This window comes from Opisthorchis viverrini (assembly GCF_000715545.1).
Source record: "Opisthorchis viverrini unplaced genomic scaffold opera_v5_429, whole genome shotgun sequence".
Lineage (NCBI taxonomy): Eukaryota > Metazoa > Platyhelminthes > Trematoda > Opisthorchiida > Opisthorchiidae > Opisthorchis > Opisthorchis viverrini.
The window spans coordinates 216773-225908 of NW_008752083.1; positions in this window are offsets into that span (position 1 = coordinate 216773).

The window sequence follows — 9136 nt, forward strand, 5'->3', positions numbered from 1 at the left end:
GATCATTTCTATGCGGTACTAACTCCCGAAGCCGCCAAAGCTACTCAAACACCGCCATGTACTGAAGACGGTATGGGAACTCCTATGTTGGCCCTTGGGTTCCTGTTCCGCAGACTATGGCACATCAAAAGGCATGGTGACGTGGGGAGACAAAAATAGTCTAATACGACTGTATTTACAGGGTTACCACAGAATGCTCCAAAAGGCCACTCAAGAAACTTCGTGGGAGGCAAGAAGTACCAAAATATGAGCACTCAATCATGCATGGCTGAAACTTCTGCCAATCAGGGCATGCCTTCGTTTGGTCCGCAGCCGGCGCGTGACATCCTTCCCGTCGATGTGGTTTTCGGTTAGTTAGGGTGATTCATTTCCACAAAATGGAAGGTTTTCCCCCGAACGGACAAGTTTTCATCATAGGGACCGCACTTCTTCGCGGGTAAATAACTAATCGTCGTTTGTTCTCGAACGCCCTTGCGGAGCATGATGACGCCCTTTTTATTTGCTGTTTCTTGTTGCACTCTACGGAGAGGCCTCTACATAAAGCTGTTACCTCGTCGTGGTGGTCAGGCCCCCAATGATCCTTCGAGAGATACTGACTAGAACTCAGTTCATAAAGGATCCCACATTATAGACGGGCTAACTAAAACCAGCGGGACGGAGGGCGTGTCCCCGTACGGAGGAGAAATGTGTTGTTGGACAGACCAGAAGTGTTCTCGTACTGTGATTCGTGATACGAGTGCAAGGAAAGCAACATATTACCTTTAGGTGACCGGCGTGTCAATATTAATGAAAACAACGATGCTGTCTTCCTCTGGAGGAAGACATGTTAGAAAGTGTGGGCTTTAAATGACGCACAGTTTCATCACGCTACTGCTGGCTACGACATCGGTGAAATATTCAGCACTTTGTAAACCAATCAATCTGGTGCCGTTCAGAAGGCATCTGCTATGCACATCGGTATTACTACTTACTACATGCCCCCTCGGGCCAGGCCAGTCTCCTGCAGCCTGGTGGGTTAGATCATCCTTGGCTCCGCGAAGTGTCCATTAAAAAGACCAAATGTGGCTGCCTAGTGATTTGATCTCCCAAGTCGGAGGCTGGGCTGAGTGTCTCACGCCGACTTATGGGTCAGGCTTTGAATTCAAGGAGAAGGATGGAATAACTCAACATTGCAACGTTTCTTCCTGAGCGACCGGAAAGTATTATTCCCTGTTGCCACTCTTCGTTCAATTACTCCTCTCCACAAAATGTTCAGCCATGTCCTGGATCAGTTGTCTGACCGTTGCTCCATGCCTAGGCTTCTGCTCTGTAAAATAAATTAAATCAAACCCGTGTTCAACTCAATGGGTCTGTTTCACATAGCTAACTTTGACGTCCATAATCTACGTCAAAGTGGGCAACAGGCAGATTTCGCCCTGACTCCGTGCGCTCCTTCGGCCTTGGAGGCACGCATGCAAACCCACGGCCCAGTCATACATCCCTGACTGCTACGAACGAACCAAGATTACCCGTACTTTACTGTTTGGCCGTTTGGTGTTGTTTTCTACGAAGTCTGTCCGAGTTAGTGGGTGAAGGCGTAGGTTCCCCGGAATGATAATTGTAGACCGGCACTTAGCACCCTCACCTTTAATCAATCGTTCGGCTTGTACACCCCATCAGTGTGTAGCTGTCATGCCGCCCAAAGGAGGCTTGAGGGCTGAAATACTGCTAGGCTGCTCAAGCCTTATAACGGGCGAACGGTATCTTCGAGTGACGCGTAATATCAGAACCTCCGGGTAGGTAAAACAAAGTCGGAGCTGGGTTTCTATACGGTACTAATAGTGTAAGAGAAATTCACAAATTATACAAACCTCGACAGTGGATACGCGGCCAAAACAAACGGTCCACTTGGACTACAGAAGTACAAAGCAAGGGAGCAAATAGGCTCGTACGTGCGACAGTCACATGTGCAAAGTCAGATACAGATGGCTGGATGACCTCAAGGCCAAATGTGTGAAGTAGTGAGGACAAATTAATGTCATTTCATATATACACACTAACCACAAAAGTGGGGCGAGAATCACTAATCGGCACATAATAAACGTGTGGAATTTCATTGTCAGCGTAATAGACGATACAAGCCTAGATGAACGTTCACCGTCCGCCTCTGTTCATTTCTCCACATTTGTCTTTTGAAATAACTCGCTGTCGTGGAGCAGCAAAGCAGCAATATTGATATTGCACTGTTGACAGTGATGATCTTGATGCAAAAGCTCGTGCGTTTTATGGCACGGAGTTTACGCCTAAGCCCAAGGCGTCTTTCTGGATTGGATTACAATAAGCAGCGGAGTTTGCTGTATTAGGTTGACCGGTACAATCGATATCACTGCATCTCGACGCAGAACACGATGTTCGTGGGTTTTTCCGGCCTACGCTCCAGCATCTTCATGGATGAAGATGACTTTTAGCATTGGTTTGCGAGAAATACAGACATCAGGATTTTGCCAGGCGATATGACTGCTCAGGTTAGCTCCCCGAACCTTGCGGAAGCCCATCTTCGTGGCCGACTAGGGAGTTGACACTCACCGCACAGATTATGATGATCACAGGCGCCCACACCATGTGGCCTGGGCGTCCTCGAGTGCAAACTAACCACTGACTCTTTTGGACCATGTGGCAGTCAGTTACCGGCGGAAAGATTTGATACGCGATTATCGTTCATTTTGGAGCAGAACACTGCACTTTGCTCACGGCACTGTGCTGCTATATATAACCATTCGCTTCCCTAATGTCGACGTCGGTTTATTCAAATCCATTCCTTCCATTATTTGAAAAGCTTTTCTGTAGCTCAGCAATATGGAGTTGAGTTGGCTGGTGAGTTGAATTTTGATCCAATACAAAAAGACCCCAAGTTTGGGGGGTTTGCATGCTGCACTCTTAGAAGAAGTTAGCCACTACCATGTGGCTATCCTGACGAGTTTACTTAAAATATCTGGAGTGTGGCAATAATACCGATAACTAAGGACCGCATTTTTGGAAAGGGGTGAAAGCTAATCGTGCGAAAACCACTGAGGATTCATACTTGTGACTACAGCTTCGAAGGCGTTATTCTGCGCAGGTCGATTCACAACCCGGATGGACAAATTCGTGAAAAGCAATTCAAGCTTTGCTCTCGCAAGGTTGCGTTGATCATGTTTACCTCGCGTCAAGTACTGGAATTGGGCCACTCCTCCAGACTCGACCCCAAATCTTCTGTTGACTGCAATGATCGTCAAAAAACCTATTAAATACTTATCTCTTGACTTTATATACCACTTTCCGTGGACGCGAAGAAGGTTGCCAAAATTCTATCCTAAGATCAGTGGTGTCCAGCGGTGTTAGGCGGTGTCATAACGTCGTGTATCTCAGCTAAGTTCCCGGTCCCAAACTTCCAAGCCAGCTTTCCCGTCTAAGTAGCCACCAAGGGTGCATGACGTGTGCCAACGCCTAAAACCACGGTGCATATTTCATGAAGTGTATGTGGCAACAATGCCGCTAACTGGAGGCCCCCCAAATCATTTAACCACGGTGCATATTTCATGAAGTGTATGTGGCAACAATGCCGCTAACTAGAAGCACACCCAAATCATTTTTGCAGAAACTATAAGGTTTTCGAAGTCATGATTTTTACGGGGAATTAGTCCAATCCATTCGCACCATTTGGCCCCGTACTCCGAGTAATCGTACCACGAGGCGGTCCGGGGGTAAAGTCGTTATGTTCTCTTCGACAGAAGTGTAAATGCAATAAGGTGATCCACCCAGGTTACCAGCATGTCCATATGTGTGGAAGCAGCGATGATGCCCTTCCCCGAGGAAGGACGGGTTAGAAAAGGTCGATCCCCAAAACCGCACACTGAACGCCCGGCGGTTGACCATGACCACCGGCTCACCATCCAATGCAGTTGAAATACTTTTAAAACCAAAAAGTCTGGTGCTGTCCAAAAGGCACCTGCTGTGCGCGGCCGCATCAGGAATGAGACAGTAATGCCTTATTCCCTGCGCCCTCGGGTTAGGCCAACAACCCTGCGGCCGAGCAGGTCAGACTGTTAAGTCGTCGGCTCCGGGAAGGGTCTCCCAAGAAAACTCTATATCCTCCCAATGCCTTGCGGGTCGGACTTTTGAGTCAAAGGCTCAAGGTGGGGTACCTCAATCAAACCCCCTTTCTTGTCCTGTGCAACCGGGACGTATCATTAATCCACGCAGTTCGGTGTCCACCGATGTCTCTAACCAATCAATTTCCACCATACAAACAAACGTCGCTGGACAATTTGGCTGTCAGTTTTCCGACCGAAGGGCCTAACGCTCCTCACTGCTTCCAACCAATAAAAAAATAACACCCGTCTGAATCCACGAGACCCTTTCTATGTAGGAGCTTGTACCGTCCGTACTGTATGCCAAATAGGCGAACAGGCATTGCCTGCTGAAACGTTATACTCCTATTAAATTGATGTATGCTGTGTCTCCAAACACGCATACAGGACGCATGTTTGGTTTCGCATCTCAGAACGCCATGGATGAACTCAGCTCTGTTAATTTCTCCCTCCGGGTCCGGTGACCCAGAAGCAATGATTCGAGGCGTGGAAGTTGTACTGTAGTGGTCTGGCTACCGAATAAGTTAGTTTACCAGGAGTGTGTGGCGAAGAAATAAAAATACTTACGCTAGGTTGGATATACAAAAATAAAGAGGTAAGACGAAACGGGATCACCAACATTTGTTCTCGTTAAAATAGTTCGTCGTTGGCCCAGGTCAGCGAATAAACATTAATCCAATTATGCTGGTCCAGAGGTCATCTCCTGAATAGTTTCCATATATAATACATTCCGAAGATGGTCTGAAATGTTTTGGAACCAGAGTTAGTACATGAGACTCGCGAATGACCGCTACAAGCGCGAGCGAAATCAGAAGAGAGAGTCGAAGCACGTGACCACGCTTGTATTCCGTGAAATTGTACAAGTGCGCGTTTTTGTAGTTTTTTGTATTCAAACAAAAAACGCTTATGAAGTTGATGAAATACGTAGTGTGTTATAATGGAAGTAAAATAAAGGTACAAGACGCCACAGTACTCAGTCCCATAGCTGAGCGCGCTACGCTGGATTTAATCCAAGCGAACAGTCGCTTTTGTGCGATCTGGTTATCCAGCTCAATCAAGCTCAAGGCCTCCCGGATAAAAAGCGGTGCTTGTTTATAGTGTCGGCTTATGCCCCAAAGGACTGCAGTTCTTGTAGTGGACAAGGACCTATGTATGCTTGTTCGATAGAATATACAACCAAAATACCAGCTTAGAAATAACAAATGGCAGTGAGAAATGGACAAGTGAACGGAACAGACTCACTAAATTGGAGGTCCAACAATTCCACTACACGAAATGTTGTGCAGTAATTGTATTCGGCGGTGAAGAGTATATCCAGAGTAGGAAGGATATTCTCCACTGATAGTTCGAGTTTTAGAAGCAAATTCCACGGTAGGCAGTTATCACAGCTGAAAATTGTCACAAGGAGTTATTGTGACGTTCAACAGTTCACACAAACACAATAATCCAATCTCACGACTTCAGCAAACAGCAACCAGCTCAATCGGATGCAATTTCACTGACTCAGCAAAAAGCAGAGAAGTCGCGCCAAAAAATTGTATATTTTTCCATTTTCGATTTAATGTAATTATTGGTACAATAAAACAAGATGTCATGATACGTGTACAGTGTTTACAAATTGCAATTCAAGTTTATATGAGGAGAGCAGAAAATGGGGGAAATGTAACATTGATTTGCAAAACACCCCATTCTGATGCTGAGGATGATACCTTCAATCGAAACCAATCCGGGCTCATTCATCAAGCAGTCGGTTGTCGGAGCTCATTTGATTCACATTTGGGTGGTCGATTCGGAGTCAGTGCTCGCCGCACAGACGACGAAAATCGACTCCTTCAGTTGTGTACTGATTGTGAACTAGTAGTAACTGTATTTTGCCCTATTTAGTTCTCGATCTGAGCCTCCCAAGCTAGCGTTCACATCAAAACAATCACCAAAGGTGCACAAGGTATATTAAAGCCCCATAAGAAGTCAGGAACAGTTGAACAGCGCTTCATATATATAGCGTAAGTGGTGATAACTGAAATTTCTGACGCGTTCTGAGTGCGCCATGGGCAACTGGCATTCGGCCAATACTGAGTCATGATTGGCTGTTGTTGCAGACATTCGACCAATCAGATCTCGCCTTGATGCCGGACCGACAAGCGTCCCGAATTCTTGGCCAATCTTGCGTGAGATGGACTTCTCGGCCGTATCAACATCTGAGTGCGTGCGGTAGAGGGATCCGTGTGGGGTTCCGCCTAACAGAACTGTTTCTGGCAAGTACGAACTTTCAACATAAACGCTCGCGTCGCGTAACCTGGTGGCCACCAACTGCAAATCAGCGAGTGCCTCTGTTATGCATAGTGAGAAAGGACCAGAAAATATCATAAGGATAGGCGCCAAAATGGATTCGGGTATCTGGGTCCCCTCAAACTTGTCCCTCTCACTGCACCGTGAGAAATCGGCACCAAAGGCATTCGCCATTTTGCGGATAATCCGACGCACCTTCTCCCGTATCGCTCGCATGAACTTCCAAATACTCAATGGGGCCTACGTCAGACCGCTCCTGGAATACACCAACCAAGTTGTCAAATCAGGACGCACGAAAGACGTCACTCTCATTGAGTGTGTCCAGAGATCCTTTACGAGAATGGTTGCCGGCCTCGAATCCACGAGTCCTCGCGCTGGCAAACACTGCCCCGTGCTACACCCTTCTTTCACTTGTGCCTTTCAGGTGAACGACAGCCGCTGAACGACAGGAACTAAACCGAACCGGGAAACTTGGGCAAAAGCCTCGATCCTTTGTATCAATCCATGAATCCGTGAACCATGGACCTAGCTGGACCAAGTAGCCATCAGCCACCAGTGGAGAGCCACATTTCAAGACTGTCCTTCCTTCTGGGACACAGCACTTGATTCCGACCACGCCATGGTGCATGCACGCCTGACAGTTCGCTTCCTTTCAGGCTGTCGCAAGAGAACAAAAAGCATGCCAATCCTTTATCTCCGAAGAACTACCAAAGCCCAACAGTATCGATATGAGCTAGCCCAACAACTCTACAAACTAAACCTATTAGTGCCCTAGCAAATGGACGTTGAGCTCGAATATCAGAAGCGAGACAATAATAAGGTTTGAGCATTACGGTTAAATACATTACAAAGTTAGGTGCACCTTATGAATATAAGTACAGTGTAAACAATAAGGCACACAAAAATGGGAAGACTCATCAGTTCGCAAGGTCCTTGGTGATGTGGAACGAAGAGGCCGGATGCAAGAAGTGTCCTGGAAATATTATCGCCACACTTGTCCCTTGTTGTATGTGGCCCGAATTTGTTGACGCTAGATGCAAGAGACGGTGCGGCGTACAGTTGGGGCACGCTCTGCTGAGAAGTTCGGTTTCTTATGCGTGCACGCGTATACATTTATGGTCTACCTTGTGATGGGGTGAAAATTCGCATAGGGATTTTCGGATTTGGCAGTGGCATGAAACCACATACTTTGACCTATGTCAAGGTTGTATGACACATGATGCAGGTGGTAGCAGAGTCATCAAACTAGATCAAATGGTAAAAAAAAACTGAATTTGGTTGAAGGGACAAGGAAAGGTCCATCACAAACCAATACTGTGGTGGTAGTGAGCATGCAGATGAAGCGTGGTGAAGTGTGAAAGGAGCTATGTTAGCAGCGTCCAGTGTCATCTGTCCGACTTCTCAGCTTCGACTAAAAGACCATTGGATGTCGTCAAGATCGCCATCCATGATTGATGCCAAGAAATCCATACCAGCTGGCAACGGGTACGACGGCGCACACAAAGCCCTCAAACGCCGAATAGTGAAGAGTAAGGAAAGAGCGAGAGTTCTGGTAAACATCGAAAGCTTGGGAGATAGAGAGGGCTCTTGCTGCGGGAAACAGCCCTACCCGATATCAACTGATACGATCGACTGGCCCTAGGAAAACAACGGTCAGCGAAACGATAAGTGAAAAAATGGCTCAATAGTTCAGTCGCAAAACTGTCGACTGGAAAGATGTGCCGAACACTTCGAAAAATAGTTCAGCTGGCCTCCTACAACACAATCTGTGGAGATAGTGCATACGGAGAATGGGACGTGAACCTTGATCGCCCCTCGGAAGAAATGAAGTACGAAATATCCGTACTGAAACATGAGAAGGCACCACGGGCGGACGGTCTGTATCCAGCTCTCTCCAAAGGAGGCGGAGTATCCGTGGCGACAATATATGGAATGAAGGGGGGGGGATGGCCCAAGTGTTTAGAGCGCGAATTTACTGACCGGAAGGTCTGTGGTTCGAACACGACCTCTGCCTCTCGACTTCCCCTGTTTAGATTTGGGCAACCTGGCAGTATCCCAGCTCTCGTGCAACCTTCGGGTAGCATGGCAGTTAGGCACCGAAAGGGTGCTACAGTTGAACGATTTTTTATATAGAACGAAGAGAAGGTGTCTGCAGAATGGAGCATGTCGACAGTTATCCCTATCTTCAAAAAGGGTACGTGGACGCTGCGCAAAGCACCATGGCATCTGCCTGTTAGCTGTGGCATCGACGGTGCCCTCTGGTCTTATCCTTCAAAGGTTGACTGAACACGGAGAGACAGATCCGTGAAAACCAACCTGGGTTCTGTCCTGCAAAAGGATGCATCGAAAGATGCATCTTCATCATCTAGCAAATTCTGGAACAGTGACTGCCTCCAACAACCAAAAATGGTTGCGTTTCTTGATTTGAAAGCCGTCTTTGACTCTGTAGACCGTCAGGCACTATTGCTGGGTCTGCGGAGCAAAGTTGTCCCCCATAAATTCTTGACCCTCCTTAAAGCGCCGTACGCCAACTCCCTCGGCCGTGTGAAGGTTAATGGGAAGCTCTCGCCCGAGTTAATCACATCAAGTGGTGTCGGACAGGGCAGCCCTCCTCTTCCATCTTTCCCCTTCAACTTCGTCATTGATACGATCATGGAAAACTCACTACCAGCCTCTAATGCCGAAGTGCTCCCTGGGCCACCTACCCCTAATCCAGAAACCCGGCCTTCAACAGAAAG